Below are 27325 nucleotides of genomic sequence, written 5' to 3' on the forward strand. Positions count from 1 at the left end.
GTCCCCTAGACACTTTAATGGTGGTTGGAAGGACTAAAAACATAGATGGCTCATTAAGTCATCCAAGATCATATGGTTCTGGCACCCAACAGTAGTCAATGTGCCAGGAGAGTGGATGGCTGGTTTGTTTGTGTGGTGTTTATTGGACAAGCTGGCCTTGACTAATCTTAAAAGCCAGGCATGATCCGATCTGGAAAGAACTTGGATAAGTCTACGGACTAAGCAAAAATATAAAATCCTTGGGGGAGGGGAACAGTGAGAGCCACCAACCCAAAGTCCCACTAACCAGCAGCAAATATATGTTCATGTTAAAAGTGATCTGTGGATTAAGCGCACGACATTGCATTGATTCATTAGCCTCTGAACATATCCATTGTCTTTTATTAGCCTGTAGAAAGTAACTTAGCCATTTTGTTGCAAAAATATTAAAATCCTTGCTGACCTATAAAAATGAAACAGACATTGATAACCAGATCACTGTTATGTTCATGTCCTGCCTGTTAGATTGGCAAGAAGCAGCAGGCGAGAGGCGCGAGTGAGTTTCAGCACTTTTTATTGCTAGAGTAAGTGACTGCGCTCTGCCAGCTGGGCTGCTGGAGCACACCTTTTAAGGAGCACTGGCAGACCAGCTGGCCAATGACAGTAGTTTAAACTTCCCAGGGTTTGGGCAACCAATCCCTGGTGAGCATGTGAAAACACGTAAATTTAACAACGTCCGTACTTACGTAATACCACCCACTCTGATCTCTGATCCTTTGTTAAACTTTTGCAATCAAAAAATGGCAAACAAGTATTTGTAGAATGGCACTGCTATATTGTGTGGGATAAACTGCTCCTTTTTAACTCAAAATATTCATAGCCAGGCCAGAAATGAAAGAAAATCCTAGTCTATTCTATACTAGTGTTTGTCTCATTACTATTACTAAGAGCTTTCTTGATTTAATGCCATCAATTCTAAAGCACTATGCAAACTTTAAATTCCAGTTATGAACAGGAAGAGACAAGCTACTTCTACTAGTACAGAGCTCTCAATCTTTAATTTTTTAAATATTTTTTAAAAATTTTTTAATTTAAAACAAATACATCATCCTTCTTTACATGCTATAGAAAGTGTATCAGTTGGTTACAAAAAAAAACTTTTGTGCATCTCTTCCACAGTCAACAAACATAATTCACATTAACTTAAGTATTTTAACTCAAATATTTATACATGTCACCATCATTATATCTCCATTTTCATTTGACTATAATTGTTTAAACATCCTTCATCATAAAATATACCAAAGTTAAATACATAACCACATACTGGCCTTTCAATTACTATTTCTAAAATCCTCTACTAACACTAAATCCTTATATCCTGTTCTAGTTAAACATCCATGATATTTAATAACATAGTCCATAGATTTCTTTAATTTTTGCTTCTTCTACATGCTGCCCTCTGGAATAGATTTCCTCTCCATTTACTTCCTCTTTCAGTATTCCATTCTTTCCATTTTCAGGAACAAACCAATTACCATCAATATCAGCAGGTTTAATCTCTTTATATTCATTTTCCACTTTGGTTTTTTGAGTTTCAATCACCCCATCTTGTATTTGATAAACATCCTCCTCATTTTTTTCATCATATTTTATTGTTATGTGCTCTAAGTATTCCAGTTTTTCTTCTATTCTTTCATATATATTTGATAATTTCTGTATTTCTGAAAGTATCTTTTGCAAATTTGAGACTTCTATTTTCTTTTGAGGTTGTGCAATTCTAACAAACAGCTGCTCTAGCTTGGAAGGTTAATAAGATTAAAGCATAGATTCACAAAGGATGTTGTTTCCACTTCAAAGGGCCATCTGTGTGCTTCCCTTCTTATCACTCTCTGTAGCCAAGCAGTAAAACCTTGTGATGCCAAGTCAAAAACAATCCATGAAATAACAAAGACCTGTCAGCCTCCGAGCCGCGGTAACGCTGTTAAAAAGTTTCCTTTTGTATCTTTTTTGTATTTCAAGTTAGAAAAAGGAGTCCAATCTTTAAATGAATTAGAAAAATACCCACAGGAATGAAAGAGGGTAACTTTAGCCTATAGATTACAGAGAATCATAAAAAAGGTGGAAGAAGAAAACTTAATCCATCCATTTCAAAAGGCTTGCATAAATTCCATCCATGAAGATAGCATTTAAAAAGTAAGATAACCACTATCCAAAACATTCCAAATTTAATTCTGCTGCTTGACTCTTCTATTCTTCAATTTAAATTAATTTTTAAGTTTTTATAGGCAGTCTCTTTTTTAAAACAGTAAAAGTTCCTTACCAGTTAGAAACACTTTTACTTTCCGTATCCTTCCGTTTTGGAGTCACCCGATTTCATCAGCCTTGGCTGGATTTTTTGCCGCTGGCTTGAAGAACTTCTCTTGCTTCTTTCGGGGATTTTGCGATCTCCCGAGATCAGCAAGACATATTCTTCCTGTTCACCATCTCTTTGGGATGGTTTAGGTCCATTTGGACCACCCAGCGGCAAAAGTATTGGCTGCAGTCTCAGAGCATCGAGACCATACAACCGTATCATTGCAACGTTGGCTCCTCCTCAATCTTTAATTTTTGACGAAAAAGATTTCCAACTTATACAGGTGGCCCTTATCTGTGTTTTTGCATACCCACAGTTGAAAAATACAAAGCGAGCCAGCTAGGTCTAGTGATTAAGGCACCAGGCTGAAAGCCAGGAGACTGCAAGTTCTAGTCCTTAGCTATGAAATCCAGATGGGGCCATTCACTTTCAGCCCATGACGTCAGGCTCAGGCAACAAGCCATGGGTCAATTCTTATAACAACCAATGGTTCAATACTCAACTGATTAAAAAAAACAACCTCAGGGCCCTGTACTTGCAGGAAAAATGCTAAGAAATTGGAAAACACAGATTTGACCTTATCACCTGCAGTAAAGATTTCACAAATCTGCAGTTTAGGGTATGATTTCTGTATACAGTATTTGATATACATGCAAAATGTCAGATGAGTTTTTGTGCATGGGAAATATGTGTTTCTGTGCTCTCATTATCCACAGTCTTTGTGGTTGCTTGGATGGAATGGAACCACCTGTAAATAGTGAGACTCACCTGTTCTCATCAGAGTGAGAATAGTGAGAGAGGCTCACCTCTCTCATAAGAACGCCTGAGAGAGGGTAGAACTCCTTTCATTGCCTCTGTTACTGGAAACACTCCCTCCTCCATATATCTGTTTGTATCAAAGGTCAGATTGTCAACAGAAAACTAGTTTTTTTGGGAGGGCAAGGCGCAGCTTTAAATTCATCCTAAGCTTCTTAATAAGGAAATAAGGAAGGAAGGGACTTCAAGGTTTTTTTTAAAAAACAAACAAACAATATTGTTCCTAATAAGTGGAGGAGGTATTATTTGAGCTCCACCTTGGGCAGTAAAATGTCTTCAACTGACACTGGACTCTTAGAGCTCAGCCTCATATCAAGTACAGCATGAACACTTGAAAGGACCAGCACTTTCTTATCAGGGGTGGGTTTTACTACTGGTTCACAACCCCCGTGTATGTGCGCTGTTCAATGTAAATTGTTCTTTCTGCGTGAGCAGAACAATTTATAGTGAACTGAGCATGCACAGTCACTAAAAACCAAAATGGCTGTGGCCCAGCTACAGTGAGGGAACCAGTCTGGCGTGGGGGGGAAGGCTTGGGTGACTGCCAGTTCTGTGACCCACCTCTGAATTCCACTACCGGTTGGGCCAAACTGGGCTGAACCGGGAGCAACCCACCTCTGTTTCTTGTACAACACAAGAGAGTAAGCAGAAGAAATGGAGCAGGCAAGAGAAAGAAAGTAGAAGTGAAAATGAACACAGGTGAGAGCAAGTGAGACTGAATGAGAAACAGCAAAGGTGTGAGACAGGTGGAAAACATGAGTGAGAAAGTCAACAAGAGGCAGAGAAGCAGTGAGATAAAAAAATGATGAGAGCAAGAGGCAAAGCAAATGATGAGGAAGATAATGGGATACAAAATGCCTAGCCCAATGATTGCCAGTGCAACCAGAAAAAGGCAATCCTCCCAAATTCTTTTCTATTTGTTCTTGGTACTTGCTGAAAAAGAATTGGTTGCAGAAATTGTCTGAGAATTATTCATTCATGTGCTATATTTCTATCCCACTATTATTTCAGGAATTCAGGGTGGGGGGGAAATTGTTTTCTCCCTTCCATTTCGCCCCCTCAGCAATAATTCTTTTTTTTCCAAAGAATTTTTTTATTTTTTATTCTCTTACATATCATTTTAAGTATACATTCACATGATTGTTATTGTTCTTTACATTTATCATTCTTATACATTTATTATTTCATTTAATAGTTATAATATACAGTTTGGGTTGCTTTATTTATCATCCTTTCCTCCTTTTGTAACACCACCTTGTTTTCCCTTTCTTTTCTCCCTCCCTCCCTTCTCGACTTTCTTCCCTCCTCCTATCCTTACATCTTTCTTCTTTCCCCCATCTTCCTTTCATTCTCTCCTCCTCTTTCCATATCTTTTTCTATTGTTGTTAGTGTATATTTCAAAAGTCAGTTTATGTTTCCTTGGGATGGTATTTCCGCCAACCCAAATATAATTTAGTACCATTTCTTATTCCCTTACCTTCACTAGTCTAACCTAGTTATGTTTCCCCCCCCCACTCTTTATATCTCACTCTTGAATATATACTTATATATTTAATATTTTCTTTTCTGTTTTCCTCTTCTTCCCTCCCTTTTCCATTTAATAGTGTGTCATCTGGATACTTTATCTTCTCCCTACTTTCTTTTCTAGCTTGCTTTATCTAGCCAATCATAAAATCTTCCCAACATCTTGAAGTACTCCAATTCCTCTTTATCCTTTATTTTCATTGTCAATCTATTCATCTCTGCATATTCTAATATATTTTTTATTATCTCTTCATCTGTTGGTAGCTTATTTAATTTCCAATTTGGGCAAATACAATTCTTGCTGCTGTAATTACATGTGTAATCAAATATGTATCCTCTTTCTTGAATTTCTCTGGGATAATACCTAGTAAAAATATATCTGGTCTAAATTCTATTTCTTCTTGTAACATTTTCTTTAACCATACTTTTATTTTAATCCAATATTGCCTTGCTTCTGCATATGTCTACCACATATGGTAGTATGAACCTATTGCTTGATGACATTTCCAACATGTCACTGACTTGTCTTTAAACATCTTTGCTAATTTTCCTGGTAACATTGTTTTCCCCCTTCCATTTCCCCCCTTCAGTAACAATTCTTATGAGATAGATTCGGAGAGAATGAATGGCCCAGCATGACTCAACTTTATTTGGGCCCGGGTCTTCTTTTTCTTAATATTATGTGCTTACTTTGTTAGGAGTGAACCAAAAGTGGTGTGTGAATGTCCTTGTGTTTATTGTATGTACCCTCCTTTCTCCAGCTCTTTGCAACCTCCCTGGCTTGAGACTTCAGTTTCAAGAGAGAACATCATAAAAAAAAATTCAGCCAGTACAAGAGGTCCTCAGCTTATGATTGTCATGCAGCCTGCCCATTACTGCTGTAAATTGGGATGGCCATAAAACAGGACATCCTGTGATCGATCTGATTTTGCAACTTTTTTGTGGTTAAGAAAATCACCATGAAGTGAATCAATGGTCATTAAGTGAATGCTACAGTTGTTAAGCAAACCTATTTTTTACTAAAGGGTGTTTAGAAAGAAATGCCAGTTTTAGGCAAAAACATAAATTGTGGTTATGTGTAGTAAATGTGGGCCAATTGCAATACAACTGCATAATTGCAGGAAGCAGCCATTGGAGCTTCAGAACGAGGTTGTAATTAGCTTTTGGCAAGTCCATCATAATTTCAAATGGTCACTAAGCAACCAGTTGTAAGTGGAGGACTATCTATAGCTCAATAGCAGTGTTACCATCACGATGAATGGGGAATTTCCCCCTGAGTCACTGTTGTAAAATGGCTTCCTTCAGTGGAGAAATTCAAAGAAATTATCTACCCAGTACGGAGTGTCAAAAGGCCTTGGGTACCCAGCTACTACATATTCATTGTAGAAACATTGGGAAGATTTTTTTTTCTATTTTTAAATTGTTTCTCTTTTCCTCTTTTTAACTCCTTACTTTAATCTTGTTTCTGTAAGCCGCCCGGAGTCCTACGGGATTGGGCGGCATATAAATTTATTAAAAATTAATGTTAAGTTAAAGAATTAAGGGAAATACAGCACCACTAAACAAGATGTATGGCTATGCAATCAGAGGAAAAAAGGTAGGCTTAAAGTGCCTTTGTTTCTTGGTTTCTCAACTCCTCCAACATACTAAAGGTCATGCTGGAACAAATATTTAAGATGACTGGCCTAAGCCTGTCCATACATCAGCACACATAAGCAAGTGTTCCCTTTCTCTTCCAGTCTTCCTGCTTTCTCCTGCCTCGCTGGCACAGTTCCTCGTGTTTTTGTTGTGTGACAGAATAGACTTCTTCGTATTATGGGGTATGTCAGATAACTGCCATAAGCCAGAATGTAATTCAATCTTTGATCCTTGACCTGAGCCAGCTGCTCGGGATGCCTGGTTACATTTGCTGATCAAGTGAAGTGATCACAGAATGCCTCTAAAGAGATGTAGAATTCTTTGGGGGTGAAAGATTGTATAGGAATGTTATCAATAAGTAAACATGTTTAACCAATGAGGAAACCCTTCCTGGGCTGAACTGCCCAGGACTACAGCAGGTGTTTTCAAGGCAGCAGGACACCCTGGCAACTTAATCACATCTCCCTGCAGACCTGAATTTGCAACATCTCTACGGTTCTTGGGCAGCTGAAGTAGGCATCAGGTAGTCGAATAGAACAGATGGATGAAAATACATAATGATGGTTCCATGTGGCCCAAATATGCTACAAATTGGTCCAAATGGCACCAGAGAGTATGGCTGAGAACAGCATCTGTTCTAGTCAGCCGGTGTTCTGTAGAGCTTCTTTCTCTGGGGAGCTGGTTGCCAAGAGTGCAGCTCGCAATGAGGTGTGAAAAATAGAGAAGGTTTAGGTGGTGTTAATAACGGAGGAATACACTTCCTGAGCTGTAGAAGATGCTCTGAGTCGATCGCTCTTTAATTATCTGGAATTATAGTGCAGTTATCTCACCCTTTTTATGTTACAGTGAAGGAAATCAGGGCATACATTAATTATCCAATCCGTATGTAACACGCCATACACAATTTTCCCAGAGTGAAAAGGTTCCAGTTTTAAAGCCTGTTTCATCTCTTAATAACCATGGAGAGAGAGGTGGGGGGACAGAGAGAGAGAGAGAGAGACCCAGTGATGCTGACGGCAGCTGCTGGGTGAAGGTCCAGACTGGATCAATTTTCTTATAAGAGAACCTCAAACTGGATTTACTTCCCTTATAAAAAGTCTCATGGGATAATTGCTTGCAATCTGTGGCTTTTCTCTGTCAAAGTTAGACTGGGAGAGGAAAGTCATTAGAAAGCAACACAAAGTATAACACCCTGATATTGTAGTCATTCAGAAACCATGTGCCCCAGCATTTCCCAAAGTGGTATGTGCAAACTGGTCTGTTTTCACAGGTGAAGCAAATTCCTTGCAGGCCTGAATCACTTCAATGTTACTTTTAAAGACATTAACGCGGGGCCTGTTAGACCTCAGAGAAATTTTTCCAAACCACTCTTTGATCAGCTTGGAATCCGATTATTCTTATAGTCTTTGGGGCTTAAGATTATTTATTTTGGATTCAGCTCCAATTTCAGAAGCTGCTCTAACTGAACTCGCTTTTTCTTTGAAGAGCAATTTCCAGCTTTTGCAAGGAGATTCCTGCTGTAATTTTGCAGTCTTTGTGAGAGATCTGTTTTCCCCATTGATGGGAATTCTTGCCTCCCCTGTCTCTAGCCTCCCAGATTCAAGCCAACTACTTGTGCAGAGTCCTGTTCTTTAAGTACCCATTTTTTAGAAATAATAATCTTCCCACCCCCTCCACTTTCTCTGGCTCAGCTATTTTGGCAATGTGTACAGTGGTGACAGCTATTGGGGAAATCACCCTGTTGCAAAACTGCTGACAGGCTAATGTTCAATCTTCACACGTTGGAATTCAATCCAAATGGAAATTGGTGGGGACATCACCAATGCAATCTTCTATACAATCTGCTTATCCTTGTGCACATCCCCAGCACAGCAACCTATCCAATTCTTATGCAGGCCACAAGACAAATGTACATACAAGCAATATATTGTAAAGCATAGATGTGGAATGGGGAGTGAGGCACTTACTATTTGTTTTATTTCTTTTTCATGAAGAATGCGTATAAGATGATTTTTGCTACTTATAACTGGTAAGGGCTCAGGAAGAAAGGTTGGAAAACAATTTGATAATATTCTCTGCACTCACCTAGTGGACTGACAGAAGGTAAGAGGATGAGTATTAATTGATCCTTGATTTTATTTATCAAATTTATATAGCCACCCACCTCACAACAAGTGACTTTTGGCAGGCGTGCAACAAAGCTAAAAACTGGTAGTTAATAAATACTAAAGCAATCAAAATTAAAATATTTAAAAAACCTAAAAACACTCAAAAAGAAATATTAGGTGAAGAGATACAAATAGCACCTTAATTGTGGCCACCTTAATTCACCAATCCCCTAGGGCCTCCCAGGCCCGATAGCACAACTAGATTTTTAGTCAGAAGGGGTAAAAACAGTCTTAAGTCCTGGGAGAAAGATATTCCATAGAGTGGGCACCACAGCAGAGAAGGCAAAGTGTGCCAAATGTAGCTCCCTAGATAATAATACCTATAGTGTGCCCTCTTTTCTGGATCTGGTGGGACAGATCTAATCAGTGAGAGATGGTCCCTCAAATAATGTGGCCCCTATCATGTAGGATTTTAAAGGCCAAAACCTTGACAGACACAAAACAGTGTATCACCAAAATGGAACATCAGGTTGCAAAATAGGATCAGCATGCTAAGATCAGATGCAAGTAGCTAGAACAAATGAAAGAAAAGAAGATGAAGAACAAGGAGACCAAAAGATACCTGATCAAAAAGTATCACCTAGATATGAGGAAGATCAAGGGAGCACTGGAAATAACAAAGCAGCAACTAACAGCTATAACCAAGAAAATAATTAGAAACAAAGCTCAATTTTCATGCTACAGGCAGAATCTACTATTCAGTTGAATCAGAAATGTTTCTGCCAACATATCAATGCATTATAGTGCATTGGCTCACTGCAATGTACTAGACAACATACAACAAAGAAGACAATGCTACGGGACCAGATCAAAGAAATCCAACAAGAAGGCTGTTTAGATAAAGGAGAAATAAAAATAAAGAAGCTGAAACAAAAGAAGTTGTAATAAAAACAGAAATGTTGGGAGAAAGGGGCAAGGAAGATCAAGAATTGCACAGCATCAGGTGAAGATGAACTGCATGGGTTTTGGTTGAAACATCTGACTAGTTTGCATCCATTCATTGTCAAGCAGTTTAACAACATTCTGCAGGGAAGTGAAGCTGAAGATTGGTTAACATTTGGCAAAACCTACCTAATTGTGAAAGATCCAACAAAAGGGGCAGAACAAAGTAATTACAAGCCAATTAGCTGCTTACCAACAATTTTTAAATTTCTAACCAGTGTGGCAGCTAATACAGTCCAACAGCAATTCAAGTCATTAGATACACAGCTGGAATAGTGGAGTGGACTCAAGCTGAACTAGAAGCTCTGGATTAGAAAGACTAGAAAAGAATGACAATGAATCATGCCGTTCATCCATGCAGCAATTTTGACAGTCTCTGCGGCATAGGTGAGAGTGGAATGTTGCAAGTATACCAGATAGCTGAAGAAGAAGAAAAGGACAGTGGAAGAATATCTGAAGGACAGTGAAGAAGATGCACTGAAGCTAGAACCCCCTAAGGGCTTAATAAATACCATAAAGAGCTATAATAAAGTATAGAAAAAGAAACATGACAAGACAAAGTATTATATGGCCGATACATGAAAAAATTAACAGGCAAAGCAGATAATGACAAGACCTGACAATCAGAGGTGGGTTGCTGCTGGTTCGGCCTGGTTCAGGCCCAGCAGCAACTAAGGCCTGACATGCCCCCAAACCGGTTCCCTCACTTCCACCTGGGCACCGCCATTTTGAATTTTAGTGACTGCTCGTGTGCAGTTCACTGTAAATTGTTCTGTGCATGTGCGCAGAACAATTTACATTGAACAGTGCCTACGCACACAGTGTGCGTATGGTGCGTGTGCGCATGTTGTGCAGGGGTTGCGAACTGGCAGTAATGCTGGCAGCAACCCACCCCTGCTGACAATGTCTAAAAGCAGAAAATTTGAAGAAAGAGAGAAGCACGATTAACTCTGGCTGCAGAAGACCACGCTTAAGAACTAATGCATATAAAGCCAGAACTGAGAAGACAGTAACAGACAGCAAATGCCATTTCTGCAAAGAAGCTAAAGAAATGGTAGAACACCTAGTTAGCTACTGTAAGAAGATCACCCAGACTCCAAAAATACCCTTTGCCTGCAAGCTAGAACTGGGGGGGGGGGACGGGGGAGAATTAAAGTAGTAAAAAATGAAAAATCCAAAGTGCGCTGAGAATTTAGAATTCAAACAGACAGGCATCTGTCACCCCAGACATAACAATTGTTGATAAGGAAGGGAAAAAGTCTGGATAATGGATATTGCAATACCTGAGGACAGCAGAACAGGAGACAAAGAACTGGGGGGGGGGAGGTGTATACAAAGTATACAAACATGAAAACTGAAGTAGAATAACTATAGCAATGGAGAGCAAAATAGTCCCAAAATAATATAGGTAGTCCTCGACTAAGGACTGATTGCTTAGTGACTGACTGAAGTTTCAACAACTGGGCCACCTCTCTGTGGTCATGTGACTGCATGTTAGGTGCTTAGTAACCTGCCAATGTTTATGGTTGTTTGCAACATCACACAGTCATGTGATTGCATTTTATCACAATATTGCCCAATAAACTACCATTTATTTCCAATTTTTGGCAAAACTGGCCCATGCTGAACTACCTCTAGGTGCCCTGGGTGCAATTCTAAAACATCTGGAGAACTAGTTGAACATTATTAGTATGTATTGACAAAAGCACTGTCAATCAATAGGCAACTTGCTAAATACTCTCTAGTAACTTCTATCAATTATTAACATCAATTGTGGTTGGTCACAGAGTCAGATGTATGTTTAGACTGGATTTGGCATTTTTATCCACCTATCAAATCCTTTTTAAGGACATGGGATTAACAGAAGTTATTATTATTAGAAGTGAGAATGCTTTGGAAAATTCATGAGCAAAGAATCTGAAAAATGGTACAGGTAAAGAAAAAGTGGGGGAAATATAATAATATCTACACTATAATAAGAAAGAAAAATTATGCCAGATTTCATCGTAATCTGAGTTAAATGTGCCAAATTTGCAAATACAACTATTTAGCTACTCATAATAACTGTATCTTAAACATCACTGTTGGCATTTGTTGTCTTTCACCCATGAGGCTTCATGATATGCTAATATGCATGTCCTAATTGATGCCATTAATTCAATAAAAGGAACCACTTCATATGTACAAGTAGTGAAAGATTATTAAGAGTGCCATGCATACTATTGAGCTGTGTTAAAGTCATGCTTATTATATTTATTGGATTGGATTAGTCATAAAGTATTTGTATTAAAAAATGGACTCTGAGCAAAGAAAACAAAATATTACATTTCAATTATCCATCTTCTTTATCTGTGTAATTTTAAAGGTAGAATATTCGCTAGCCATGTAGAACATTTGCCTTTAAGATCAGCAGATCTTCCAGAAGAAATCCAAGAAGTTCTTTGTAATATTCCTCTGCTTTCTCTGATATGGTTGTATTGAACCCCATACTCTCTTCCCAGTTTCTCAATTTCATCTTTTAGAATTTAAACCTCGTTCTTATCTTATCTTATTTCATTTCATTTTGAATATTTCTATGTTCACCACTTCATTACTGAAGCTTATGTTGACACTTTTTTTTAACTCTGCCACTAAAGATTTAACAACTTCTTGGTTTATATCTCTATGAAATACATTACATTGCCAAGTTCCAAGATCATGTACTTTTCAGAGTTTGAGTAGTAATAGTTGGTAACCCGTAAGATAAAATACAGGCTTCTCAAAGGCCATAACTCCACAAAGTCATTTAATCATACTGAGTACTAAACTATCCAAACTGCTCTAAGGGAGAAATCCAGAACCTTAAGTAATTCTCAGGAGTTCTGGGAGGTGAGGAGCCTGCCATTTTCCAGTGATCTCCTTTGAATAGCAGATAACTACAGCTATCATACCCATTGGAAGAGACGCTGATGTTGGGAAAGTTTGAAGGCAAAAGGAGAAGGGGACAGCCAAGAATGAGGTGGTTAGATAGTGTCATCCAGGCAGTGGGCATAAGTTTGGGCAGACTCAGATAGATAGTGGGGGACAGAGAGGACAGGTTTGCTGTGGTCCATGGAGTTGCAAAGAATCAGATATGGCCAGTGGTGGGATCCTACCGGTTTAACAACCGGTTCACTGATTGCATGCACACGTGCACAGTTTTGAGATAACTTACCTTCCACAATACTGCTGAGGAGGAAAACAGCTGAGGCGCAGCAATCCGCTCTGCCGTGTGACTCAACTAATATAGGTCAGTAAAATGCAAGGGAGGGTGGGCAAACCCAGCTGATCATCGGAGCAAACCAGTTCATTCCCAGCTGATTGTTGGAGCTACCAGTTTGCGCTAACCTTAACCAGTAGAATCCCACTCTTGCATATGGCTTAGTCACTGAACAACATCAACAACTATCATGTTAATGGATGTTCTTGCTTCATGGCAACATATCTTCTCAATTTCTTAATGAATATCAGATCTTCCTTTTGACACGTGGAAGGCTTTTATTTTACATTCTGCCTCCCCTCGTTTTTCTTGATTTCTTCCTCTGAAATGGATGATGGATGATGGCTTTGAGAAACTTAACTGAGTTGAGTTGAGTTTGAGTTTATTGATTTTGTATGCCGCCCACTCCCAAAGGACTCCGGGCGGCTGGAATTTAGTTCCCCTACCGAATTAAGCATGCAATATTTTGCCTGGTTTTTGTTTTTAATTTGATCAACTTCCTTGGTTTACTGTTTTCCCACGTAATTTGTTGCTGTCCTGTCAGAGATTCTATTAGATATTTCTACCTTAACTGATGAAATCTTTTCCCTGAGTTTAATGTCAGCATGGCACTCTAAAACCTTGAACCTTTGGCTGTTATCTGGCTTAAGGTGCACCTTGAGAAGCATTTCTGTATTAGCTGCACATAGGTAGAATACAAATATATATCATGTTGTCAAGACTTTCAAAGTCTTGTGTTCAGGTGGAGGTAATGGGGCATGAATAAATCCTATATGCAGTCATTGTGCCTGTGGATGCAACTAATTTATCTTCTTATGACCCTGCTTCTAAGGTGTGTTATGATCACAGGCATGGCCTGCATTACACTTAGAATGATTGCATACAGCAGGTTCATCATATTGTTTTGATGTCAACCTTCTCTCAGATAGGCACCCTTCCAGATGATTCAGGACTACGAACTCAAACTTCCCAGCTATGGAAGGACACCAAACATTTCCAGACCTTATGTATGTGATTCTTTTTGCTCATCTGGTATTAAATTAACTTATGTCCAGAGTGTGTGTGTGTGAGAGAGGTGGGGGTAGAAGGAGGGAGGTGATTAAATGGGCTTAGAAAGGAATAACTCTTGAAAGCCAATAAAAACATGATTAAATGTGTTTGAACTTACCCAGAAACAAAATATCAACAGAGTTGTGAAGCATTAGCACATGGCATAGGAACTTGTAATACGGGAGATGGAGGTTTCTGGGACTATGCTCTTAAATTTAGCATTTGGGGAATTCTGGTCTCTTCATGGAGCTTTGGTCTTTGAATAATAGGTGGCTGAGGTCTGAAATTTATAGCATGTTGACAGTGGGGAATGCAGTCCTTTAGGTAGGAAAAGATAAATAGATTTTTAATTACAAATACATAAAGGTAATTAAATAATTAGATATGATTCCTTTTTGCATCTGTTTAGTTTCTCCCCAAATGTTTTAATCATATTTTAAAAAATGATTTGGAATAGCCAGTAGGGACTGGGCAAACCATACTCAAAGCTTTTGAAGGCTTCTTATGACTTTGGCACAGCTGCACAACATTATCAGTTCTTCAAACACTGCAAAATTACAATTCTAAGACATTCTAGTCAACATGGCTAATAATGAGGGATGCTGCGGAATCATCTGGGCACCCATGTCCTAGCACTCAGGTTTATATCTTCTGCTTTAAAATATTATTGTTTTCAGGGACAACCAGGTACATCCAAATTGATAAAAAGAAAAGCACCCAACTGATTTCCATCTTACAACCATGGTCTGCAGACCTGTAATCATTATGTTAACCCAGGCCAGAATGCTGTGAATTTTTGAATAAGCAGAGTTTACTGATAAGGGTACAACTTTTTTTTTTTACAACAAGGCTCTGATGCATGACAACCAAAGCCTAAAGAGGAAAGTTTCCTCAGCAGGAAGATGCAGTGATGGGATCAGTTTGGCCACTGATGAGCCTAGTGACTCGTATTATCCTTACAGCTTTAGCACAGGATGAAAAAAGGGCAGTGATTGAAACAATCACTTGCTTCTCACCTAGCATCACCTGGCAAAGCAAACACCAATAACTCTTCCTCAAAATGTGATGGATCAGGACTGGGCAACTAAGGGCAGTTGTCTAGCACAGATAATTTAGCCATCCTTCCAATTACCTATGTGCCAGGATAAAAGCATAGATATTTGTGTGCTATTTCTGAACAGGGATCTATTGGTCTTCTGGGAAAACTCTAAACACATGCACAACAGAAATATGGCTGACAGGTGGGCATCAGAAGATATGTGAGGTGAGATGGAGCTCTCCTCTCACACAGGATCATCTGCCACCCACTTCATCCTGTTTGCAGTCTTACTTCCTCCATTGGACTGTCACCCAAGCTATTTTTTGAAATGAATTAAGAGTTCCTCCAGAAGAGTAGTAGAATCATGTTCAGAAATCCCCCAAGTGACAACATCACTCTTGTGGTAGAGAGTTCTAGAGACCATCAGGCATCAAATTCCCACTTTATCCCATGGCCCCACTGTGCCTGTGACCTGCTTCTAATGCTAAAAGGAGAAGCAGAACTCTTGTCAAATGTCATCGCACTCCAACATATCGCAAATAAATTATTATTCCAAATTATGGGAATAGCAGTGAGTGTCTGCAATGGCTGAACTCAGAGGTAGTCTGTGAAATCATTAAAATGGTAGGCAAAATAATGCCATCTTCCCTTCTTCCAAACTAATAAAAACAGTAGAAAGAATGGTTATGTAAAACTCCTTCTTGGCAGAAGCAATGAAGAATGTGAAATGCACTCATTTGGGACAGAACCAGCAACACACAACTCTCTTCTCCAATTTAAACTGACCTTCTGGATTACATTTCTCTCTAGGGACCATAAATACAAATCTAGCTGTCTTTCCCAAAACTGATATACCTGTGAGTATAGGAAATCTGAATACTATCTGACAGGTGCTTGGAAATGCACTATTTAGGTATTATGTCAGACAATCTCTGTGCAGAAGCCAGGTATCCAGGTCAAAATAACCACAAAGACAGGTGCTCTGCAGATAGAGGTAGGGAGGGTTGACTTCACCAGCCTAAAGTTGACAATAGGAGTTAGACCAACCCAGCTCCATGTGGGTCATCACCAACATTATCAAAGGAATTTTTAGATCACTCACATGTCAAGGCTTTGTCTTGGAAGAAAGGGGGAAATACTACTTTAAAACTGAAACAATTCAAGGTAATTTAAGCTGTCTCTGCTATGGGATGGGCATGAGACAAAGGAAATATAATGAGGGAGATGGGTGGTTTAAACTAGAAAATATAAATGAATAAAATATGTATTTAAAAAATAGTTCAGTAAGGAATCTTCATATTGTAGTTAGTGGGATATGAGATGGAGACTAGAGGTGGTATTCAGCTGGTAGTGGAAATTTTGAGTAGTTCAGAGAACTGGCAAATACCACTTCTGGTTGGCCCTCCAGTCCCCATCATTCCCTGTCCTATGTTCTCTTGTCTTTTTAAGCTCAGCTGATTCACGTGGCAAAGCAGATTGCTACACCTCAGCTGAGCTAAAAAATAGCTCAGCTCATCAGTGCTGACATTGAGGATGGTCTTTGAATGCTATGCGAGCGCATGCACGAAGCATGCTCTCATAGAACCAGTAGGAAAAGATTTGGAATTCCACCACTGGTGGAGACCTTTGTCAAGATACATTTTTCCTTGAATCTGGAATTTGTGATGATTGAGTAGAATTTAGCTTTTTTTCTCAAGCTGATCAGAATCTATAAGCAGATTTTTAATAGCTGAGAGCTAAGGCATATGATTTCCATGCCTCTTACCACATTTGCACTTTGAGGTGCTCTTACATGTCTGTAGAGGGCATTGGAGGAAGACTTTTGTACAGGTATGTTGTGTGCATATGGGATTTGTTGACAGTCTAGCCAAATGTTTTGCTGCATCATTAGAATGCCTTATTTGCAACAAATATACTAGAGTTCTTTGATATCTTTCCATACCACAGATGATTTCCCCCCTGAATCCTACCTTGTTTTGGGCAACATTCAAAGATCCAGATATTTCATGACCCGAGAGGCATTTTATATCATGTTCTTCCAACAGAAGTTCTTCCATCCTTTCACAAGTTCTTATCATATCATTTGCAGCATTCCTAGTTTTCAGTTATTCAGGCATTTCTGTCATTCTTTTAGTACTGAGAGATCAAACTTGAAACACAAGTGTTACAGACTTCAGTTTTCATCGCATAAAGGGAAATCAGTATGTCTGACCATTTTTCTTAGATGAAGTTAGTAAAAGGGATATTATGTTGAGGACTGTCAACATAATCCTTCAATAGCAAGTCGGGGTTAAATTCCAGAAAGTGGATGGGCAAAGACAAATTTTAAATCAGAGTAAATTAAAATTAAAATCAGTTAATACTTTTCATATGTCTATTCAGTAAATATATGCCCCTTCCTCTCACACTAACAATTACAATGTGATGCTGATATTTGGAGTGACTGGGAAACACACCCAAGGTACTCAGTGCTACGAATGGCTCTAGTGCCAGAGGTTTGCATTTCTGATCCATTGATGGATTTCTAATGTTTTCTGAGCTCTCAAAAAACATACATGGTGGTTTCTACTAGGTCCCTTCAACAGCAACCCTGTAAAGCAGGTTGACAGGAGTGATTGGCCCAAAGTCACTAAGCAAGGTCCATATCTAGGTAAGAATTTGAACCCAAGCCTCTTCTGTCCAACTCCATTATTTTAATCACTACAGTAAAGTTTCTGTATTGCATCTGGAACTTGTTTTGGACTACTTAATTCATTTCTCACAAGTTATTAAAAGGATTATCGAATTCAGTATAGTGATATTGACCAGAAGGTAGAATTTCCACAAAGTTTGCTTTGGTTTTTAATCAATCTGGTTTTATGTTTCAAAAAAGCAGCTCGGCATAAGCAAAAAAAAGTTATCCCCCTCTTGTGGGTAATGTGGTACTCCTGGCCTGGCTGTGGGCTCTCCTTCTAATTGTGATTGTGGAAGAATAAATGCAAGAAAAAATATGGGAAACAGGGTGAGGAGATTTAGAGAGAGGCTGCTATGATATTCTAAATGGAGAACAAGAGAGTCCGGGAAGATTTTACTGAGCCCAGTAGAAGCCAGATGCCTGCTTTTAAGCAGTGAGAAGCAGCCATGAATCAGTTCTACACATAGTCCCAAGTTCCCAAACGGTTGACTGGCTTATAATTCATCCTCTCCTGTGCAATGGAGAGAGCTATAAATAAGCCCCCTGATACCTGAACATTAATTAATGGTGGATTTCACTGATTTTATACTATTCTTCCTCCCCCTCCCCCTTTGTTCTTTGGGTGGCAAATGAAAGCACTGTTAAGATTCCCTCCTTTTCTTTCACTTGGATTTGCAGAGCCCTTTCTGTTGCATATGGGAATTTAATTGTATTTCCTCAATTGATGATTGTAAATTGTTCGGATGGCTATGCACCAGAAATGGTTCTGGGTCTTAGTCTGTGGGTCAAGCAGCTGATGGCAGCAGCTCACCATGTCACTGCCAGTCATTAATTCAACACTAACTAGCTTTTAGGAAGGCCTTAAGCAGCTCCAGTGTCTCCCACTGAGGGGGGGTAGCATGGAGGTAAATTGTTTCACACAAAGCAAACATGGTGGAAATCCAAGACTAAAAGCGTTATCTGCATCGTCTCTCTCGAGGAATTCCAACTGTGAAGAAATGACACTGACACTCAACCAGAAGTCTCCTTGGGGATTTAAGTGCTCCCAGCGAGTGGAAATCACCGATTCCTTGGGCTACTTTTGAAAAGTAATTTCTATTTGTTAAAGAAAAGAGATTTTGAGTGACTTTTGTCTGGGTGCAAACTGACACAAGGGCTGTTATGTATCAGCAGAGAAGGAGGAATCCTATTGAAATACAGCCCTCCCCACCTTCAAGCTGGAAGAGAATATTTTCATATGAGACAGCAGCTTCTTTTATTGGCGCAACATAAAGGTTACATGCAATTGAAGTGTAGATGTGCCTTCTTCCAACAGATCAGAGTAATGCTATTCTACCTATTTTTAGAAAACAGGAATCTTAATAATAAAAAATCCCATTCTGATTCTAACAATTGGACGCAAGTCTTTCAGAATATAGGCACGGGGAAGTCTCAGTGTTATCAGAGAGGTATGCAAAGACCACAAGGAAGAAAAGAAAAAGAAAATTTCTTTATCATGAAAAAACATTAACTAAACTAAATATATTCTGCAAAACCAGGTATTACACCCAAGACATAGGGAACTGATGTGATTAAAAAAAGAGGTAGAGCTGGTTAAATTGAGATGTGAAAATACGTTCATTCCAAAAGTAAATAATCAGAAGATCTCTGTAAGAATGGCAATGGGTGAAGTTGACTTTCCTACTGGTCAAACGTATAAAATGTTTCTTCTGGGTTCTTCCACATGGCTTCTCTACCAACCTATCTGATTTTTATGGCCATCCATCTATCCAATAAAACTCTGGGTAACATAAAGAAAAAGCAAGTTGCACCTTCCCCCTGCCAAAAATCTCAAGATACACAGCACACTAAGTATGCCTTAAGAGGAATTTTGACACTCTTTTTATGAATCACAGGCATGGGAAAAGAACAGTGGTAAAGAACTTTATCCCATAACCCTTTTCTGTACCTATCATCCAGGCTAGTTTTGACTAAGGGTTTACTGCTTGTTCAGAAGAGCCATAGATATCTATTGGGATATAGCTGGCAGACAAGTCACAAATGCAGAGGAGGGTTACTTAGAAGCATTGGGGGTCACTCTGTTTTGCTTTACTTGGACTCCTCTTGCATGCATGCAACTTGCCACTTAGGCTAATAGATATGGAGAAACAATGCAGCGGGATATGGGAGGATGAGCTATACTGATTGTAACTTGTAACGATACTGCTACATTCTATGAGATCCCATCTTCATTACAAGTATAAATAATTTTAATATCATCACCCCCTCTTAAAATAGAACAAATGATCTCTTTTCCCATATCCCATCTATCATCTGTGAACAAATCCAGAACCCATCATTTCAAACTTAGTGTTGGCAAAATTCCATTAAGGGTTACCAGAGATAATATCTATTCTAACCTTGATCAAATAAACCAAATTTATATTCTTTCCTTTTCTTCTGTCTCAGCCTTTCAAACAATGTCCTGCCACTTGATTTATTTTCATTTTTTGCCCCTTGTCACAAAATTATTTAAAAGTTTAACAAGCTTTTCTCGGAAATCCAATATGGAAAAACATCCAGGTCTATCTTTTGGATTATTTTTTGTACATGCTTTTTTAGTTATTAAGACAACAGCTGGTTTCTAAGTCCAGTGTAATATATTTTTCCATGTCATTCTTGTAGCCCTTTGTAACTCCATTTTCAACTCACTCTTAATCTTCCCTCATCTTCCAGAGAGCAATAACCCCACCAGAACCTACTATCTTGCAGTCTCCTTGTAAGAAGCTGTCTGGAGCACTTGTGGGAAATCTCAAGTCCTCTCCTTGTTTACTTTCAGCAGCGATTCTCAACCTGTGGGTCGGGACCCCTTTGGGGGCTGAACGACCCTTTCACATGGGTCGCCTAAGACCATCGGAAAACACATATTTATGAAAAAATATGAAAAACATAAAATAATTTTATGGTTGGTGGTTACCACAATATCAGGAACTGCATTAAAGGATCATGGCATTAGGAAGGTTGAGACCCACTGACTTACAGGCTCTTTGTTCCAATGTGGTTGCCAGTTCTGGAACTATCTTCAGTTCACTATCACTTCCTCGGACAGTCTGGAAGGAGTGAACTTTTAAGATATCCATGCTCTATTTGATTCTGTAAAACCTTTGGGAAAGGGAAAAGACATGCACACCTATCTAATCCAGTTAATTAGACAATTGACTAAAATAATTGATCCAGAGAGGGTTAGCTTCAGTCAGAAATATTTACAGTATCTTGGGATTCACTAAACATACAGTGCAATTAAAAACTACATTAACAATGTCAATTCTGAATGAAGTGGAATGCAAACAACTTTTTGAGGACATAGTTGCTGGGCTTCAGGGAACACAGAGCATTAGAAAGTTGCACATAAACAAAATAAATGTGATTCTTGAATTATGGTTCCAGATTAATTACAGATTTTGCTTTCCACTTGGACCTAACAAAACAGGACACCCTTTTATTCCAAGTCATTGATGGCCTCTTCAGGAGGCCCTGAATATGAACAGAACTCCAAGTGTGTGTACTTTTACTTGAACTTGTAGAGGGAGCAAAGCCTCTTGGTTTGAAGTCTGTGATCTCAGGTGATTCCTGCTGTGAGCAACATGATTAACTTTCCTTGTTATTTCTTCTGATTTGGAGCAGACAACAATCAATGACCAAAGAATTATTCTCTTCCTCCTGCACTCCCTCCTTCTCTCCCACCTCCTTGAGAATTATTGCCAATCCTAAAAGAATTGCCCCTTCAGTCAAATGTGCCTTTAATGAAAAATACATATCCACAGGCTTTCTTTCAGCCTGCATTATTAATGTGACCTTTACTGAACTCTGTCCCTCTTCTTTTGATTTCTGTGAATAAATGTAATTAGGAGGGTGTGTGAGCTACAGCTGAGCTTCAGCAAGAGGTTCGAACTCTGCGTAGGTGAGCAAGATGTTACCCAATTAACTTACTCAATAATGCAGCCATGGAGACAAGTGGAAGGTTCATGCAGTAGCTAACACTATAGTGGGAAACAGATCCTTATTTAAAAATCAGAATGATGGGGATGAAATTTTCCTTCAATAGGATCAAATACAGCAGATTGAATATGTGTTCACCTAGAGATGTGAATTTCTTTCTTCAAACATATTTTTAAGATTAAGAAAAATGCTATGTTTTATCTTTCAGAAATGTTTTATGTTACTATAAAGAGGGTTGAACAATGTGATCTTTTCCAAATTGATAATTTGCATCAGTGACAAGTAAATCTGGAAGGCAGCTTAAAACAATATTTTTCAAATGTTCATTTTCAGTACTAAGAAATCTTTTAAAAGACATTTTTCTTCCAGACAGCATATTATTTGCCAATCCTATGGCTGGTTGTTCTACCTGTTGTCCTTAGTTTGCTCTTCTTTATATTTAATATTAGTCCCGGTGTTTTTTAAGTTATTCCTGAGTTTTTCTTACTAGAGTTTGCAGATCTTTTGCATTTTCAGCTACGAGAGTAATGTCATCAGGATCATTCAGTTTATTGCTGTTTCTTTCTCCAGTTTTAAAATCACATTTATCTTCTTCTTCCAATCCGTTTTCCTTTAATGTATATTCTGCTTATAGCTGAATATATAAGGAGATAACTGACAGCCTTGTTTAGTTTAGTTTATTTAGTTTATTTGTCTTGTATGCCGCCCACTCCCGGAGGACTCCTGGCAGCTCACAATAGAAGGGGGATAAATAGACAAAGACAACACTTTAAAAAACGCAACATTCACAGTTTCCGTGGGGCTGGATGTTTCACAAGCCCCCCGGCCTGCTGGAGCAGCCAGGACTTGGTGGCTTTGCGGAAGGCCAGGAGGGTAGTAAGGGTCTGGATCTCCATGGGGAGGTCATTCCAGAGGGCTGGAGCTGCAACAGAGAAGGCTCTCCCCCGGGGGGTTGCCAGACGACATTGGCTGGCAGATGGAATCCGGAGGAGACCTAACCTGTGAGATCTAATCGGTCTATGGGAGGTAATCGGCAGAAGGCGGTCTCTCAGGTACCCAGGTCCGATGCCATGTAGGGCTTTATAGGTAACGACCAGCACCTTGAAGCGGGTCCAGAGACTAATGGGTAGCCAATGCAGCTCGCGGAGGATAGGTGTGACGTGGGTGTACCGAGGTGCACCCATAATCGCTCGCGCGGCTGCGTTCTGGACTAACTGAAGTCTTCGGACACTCTTCAAGGGCAGTCCCATGTAGAGCGCATTATAGTAATCCAGTCTTGAGGTCACAAGGGCGTGAGTGACTGTCTGAACGGCCTCCCGATCCAGGTAGGGTCGCAATTGGTGCACCAGGCGAACCTGGGCAAAGGTCCCCCTGGTCACAGCCGACAAATGGTGTTCTAAAGTCAGCTGGGGATCCAGGAGGACTCCCAAATTGCGAACCCTCTCTGAGGGGCGTATAATTTCACCCCCCAGCCTGAGAGATGGAATAATTGGCCAATCTTTGGGAGGGAACATCAGAAGCCACTCGGTCTTGTCTGGATTGAGTGCCAACTTGTTTGCTCCCATCCAGACCCTAACAGCCTCCAGGTACTGGCACATCACTTCTACTGCTTCGCTGAGTTGGCACGGGGCAGACAGATACAAATGCGTATCATCCGGGTATTGTTGGTACTTAATCCCGTGCCGGCGTATGATCTCACCCAGCGGCTTCATGTAGATTTAAATAGGAGGGGGGACAGGACCAAACCCTGTGGCACCCCATAATTGAGGGGCCTTGGGGTCGACCTCTGCCCTCCGACCAACACCGACTGCGACCTGTCCGAGAGGTAGAAGGAGAACCACCGAAGGACGGTGCCTCCCACTCCCACCTCTCGCAACCGTCGCAGAAGGATACCATGGTCGATGGTATCGAAGGCCGCTGAGAGGTCAAGGAGCACAAGGATAGAGGGGTGACCCCTATCCCTGGCTCGCCAGAGATCATCGATCAGCGCGACCAAAGCAGTTTCCGTGCTGTAACCAGGCCTGAAACCCGACTGAAAGGAGTCTAGGTAATCGGTTTCATCCAAGGACCGTCGGAGTTGAGAGGCCACCACTTTCTCAACAACCTTCCCAACAAAGGGCAGGTTGGAGACTGGACGATAGTTGCTCAAAATGGCTGGGTCCAGAGACGGTTTCTTCAGGAGGGGTCTCACCACCACATCCTTTAGGAGGGGCGGGGAAATTCCCTCCTGGAGAGAGGTGTTAACTATCGTCCGGATCCAGCCGCATGTCACCTCCCTGCTGGTCGAGACCAGCCAGGAGGGGCACGGGTCCAGTATACAAGTGGAGGCACTCACCGCTCCCATGGCCTTGTCCACTTCCTCAGGAGAAGCAAGTTGAAACTCAATCCATAAAGTATGCTCAAGACCTTCCCCCGGTACCTCAGCTGGTACCGTGCAATTGGAGTCCAGCTCTGTCCGAATCCGAGCGACTTTATCCGTTAAATACTGAACAAATTCCTCAGCTCTACCTTGTAAAGGGTCATCCGTATCCCTCCCTTTCAAGAGGGAGTGGGTTATTCTAAACAAGGCGGCTGGGCGCAATTCAGCGGATGCAATAAGGGCGGCAAAATGCAAACATTTCACCGCACATATTGCCACGAGATAGGCTCTGATAAAGGCTCTCATCAGTGCTCGGTCTGACTCAGATTTACTGGCCCTCCAGCGGCGCTCTAGGCGTCTCTTTTGGCGCTTCATCTCCCGGAGTTCCTCGGTAAACCAAGGGGCCCTCCTGGATCCGCTGCCTCAGAGAGGCGCAAAGGCGCAATCCAGTTTAAAGCCCCCGCCGCCGCTGTATTGCAAGCAGCGACTAAGGACTCCACCGGATTGTGGACGATAGTGTCAGGTATTTCCCCAAGCGCCGTCTGAAATCCCCTAGGGTCCATCAGGCGCCTGGGGCGGAACCAGCTAATCGGTTCCCCCTCCCTACAGTGGGGAATTGGTTTCCGAAAGTCAAGCCTCAGTAGGACTCTTTGTGCACTCTTTTGCCAGCCTGGAGCTGGTCCATTTCACCATGTTTTCTCTGACTGGGGTTTCCTGACCTGCACATCAGATTCTTATGGGGACAATGACATGTTCTGGGATTCCTATTTTTATGAGCATATTCCACAGCTTGACATGCTTTTCTATAGTCAATGAAGCACTTTGCAATTTTAACATATTTTTAAATTCACATGTAAGTGTGCATTTGATTCCCAAATGCATGGGTAGGATTGCAAGTATTCTTAGGAAAAAGCTCCTGAGGCCATCCAGTTGCTCTGCTCTGCTCACCTTTTAAGAATAAGAATTTACAGAATTCCAATTCTCTAACCAGCAGAGAAATACACTTTTCAGTTAAGTCACAAGACTCCAACCTATTCCTTTCTCTTTCTGTTTCTCTAGTTGTTACTCTATACATGCACCCACACACATACACAAACCCCCAACATCTGCTTCCCATGACTGCATATATCTCGCTGTCTCCAAGGTTTTATTGTTGTCAAGTACACAATTGCGAATTACATCCAACTACTTGCTCCCATTTAGAAACATCACTGAATCTGATTATTAACTGGCTGTCTAGTTAACACAAGAATGGCTAATGGACAGTGTTAACAATGTTTTTACAAGGAAATCAGACATTCTATACCAAAAGGAACAGGGAAATTGAACTGAAGTTGGAAGGGAGAAGTCAGTGTGCATTATAGTGAGACAATATAGTGTGTAACTGGTAAAGCAAAAACACAAACCATGAATTTTAGAAAGACTAATTTTAATAGATTAAGAGGAATCTTAAGGAAGATGCATGAAAAGAAAATTATTGCTGGTTGGAACTTCCTGAAAAGGACATGAAAAATAGTGCAGCCTCAACAATGCAAATGAAGAAGAAAACTAGGAGACAACAAAAGAAATGAATGTGATTGAATATGTAACTCCTAATGTAGCTCAGACTAAAGGAGAATGCTTACCCCAAATGGAAGAAACCTAATGACTAGCACACCTACAAAGCTTCAGGTCAAAATGTATGAATGAGGTCAGAAAGGCAAAAAGAGAAAACAAATGAAATCTTACATAAATAAAATTCAACAAGAAGGGTTTTGAAGAATTTCTTCAGGTATATTAGTAACAAGAGTGAGACAAAATAAGAGCCTCACTGTGGTTTACCACTTAATAGGAGACAAAGAGAAAACAGAGAAATTCAACTCTTACTTTGCCTCTGCCTTTACATCAAAGGAAAATGGTGATTTGAATAGCCTGGGAACAAAAGCAACAAGTATAAAGTAAAGTTCTGGTAAATGACTTTTTAACTGAGTTCGAGTTTATCAGTCCACAGATCCTTACAAAATATACCTGTTAGGAATATAATTCTAATGGTTGGGTTGGCAATATATAAATCATGTAACAATGCTATCCCTCTTTCTTTAAATCATACTGTAAAATGTGATTGGTTGCTGTTTTCCTCAATCGGCCATAAGAGGGAGCCAGAATGACTGTTAGCTCTCTGTTTCGTTAGATGCTGGGCTGATCTGATCTGAGTGTTTTTGAAAGCTGGAAGTGCCGTGAGCTATTGTAAGTTTTGCAACTGCTAGCAAACTTTGAATACTGAACTGATTATATGATACTGGACTATGTTATTTGGATTATTCCTTAAGTGAAAGACATTGATGACTGACTGAATTATCCGTGTATGACTTGGACTGTTTGATGGACTCTGATACCTCTATTTCCACAAAGTAAAAGCCTATTTAAACTGCAGTGTCTCTGTATGCTGATTTGTATGTTATCCAACACAAGTCTAACAACGCTTTGCTGAATGTACTCAGTCTCCCAACAGGGAGCTTACCTAACAATACCCTAAAACATTGAAAAGATTAGTTTAAAAACTAGTCCTAGGAGCTCTCTCAATTCTCTTTGAAGTGTCCTGGGAAGGTGCTAGAGGGCTAGAAAAGAATCATTGTCCTACTCTTTAAAAGGGGGGTGGAATTGTCCCATTATTGCTCAATCAATAAGTCTAAAATCAATATTTGGACAGATAATAAAACAGGCTATCTATAAACACCTTGAAGGCTATGCCATAATTGCTAGGGGTTAGAATGGCTTTGTTGCAAATATTTCATTTCAAACAGATCTCATTGTTCAGCATTTTTATTAATGACTTTGATAACAGGATTGATGAGTTGGTTATCAAATTTGCAGATGATAGAAAGTACGTCCATCTTACTTTACTAGGATGACAGAATATGATTGCAATCTAATCTGGACAGGCTGGAAGACTGAGAGCAATAAGTTATCCCTCAACAAGGAGAAATATAAAATATTATCACTTAGAAATGAAAAATACAGTACATGCAGGATCCATAGCTTAGAAACTCAACATCAGAGAAAGACTTGAGTGTGGTCATTGACAATTAGCTGAACCTGAGACAACAATGTGAGAAACACCCGCTAGAATAGCATATGTACTGCCAAAGTGCATAGCTGGAAGCGTTAGCACAGTACTGAGTTACATTAGGAAAGCATTGTATCAAAAACATATTATGTTGTTGTTAGTTGTGAAGTCGTATCCAACCCATCGCAACCCCATGGACAACATTCCTCCAGGTCTTCCTGTCCTCTACCATCCCCCGGAATCCATTTAAGCTGACACCTACTGCTTCAGAGACTCCATCCAGCCACCTCATTCTCTGTTGTCCCCTTCTTCTTTTGCCCTCAATATTTCCCAGCATTAGGCTCTTCTCCAGTGAGTCCTTCCTTCTCATTAGGTGACCAAAGTACTTGAGTTTCATCTTCAGGATCTGGCCTTCTAAAGAGCAGTCAGGGTTGATCTCCTCTAGGACTGAGAAAACATATGAAGTCCCCACCGTTATTCTTAATGTCCCTAGGCTTTGATCAAGCAAAGCAGGTAGT

The 27325-nt window shown here is 40.0% G+C and overlaps 1 long non-coding RNA gene across 1 annotated transcript in view; it reads left to right on the forward strand.

Annotated features, from left to right (window-relative positions):
• The window catches only part of LOC106538581 (uncharacterized), a 259882-nt gene that overhangs the window by 154849 nt on the left and 77708 nt on the right, over positions 1–27325 (forward strand). The window lies entirely within an intron of this gene.

The sequence above is a fragment of the Thamnophis sirtalis genome, unplaced genomic scaffold (assembly GCF_051295495.1).
Source record: "Thamnophis sirtalis isolate CommonGarterSnake01/CBP01778 unplaced genomic scaffold, rThaSir2_p1.2 scaffold_3, whole genome shotgun sequence".
Taxonomy (NCBI): Eukaryota; Metazoa; Chordata; class Lepidosauria; order Squamata; family Natricidae; genus Thamnophis; species Thamnophis sirtalis.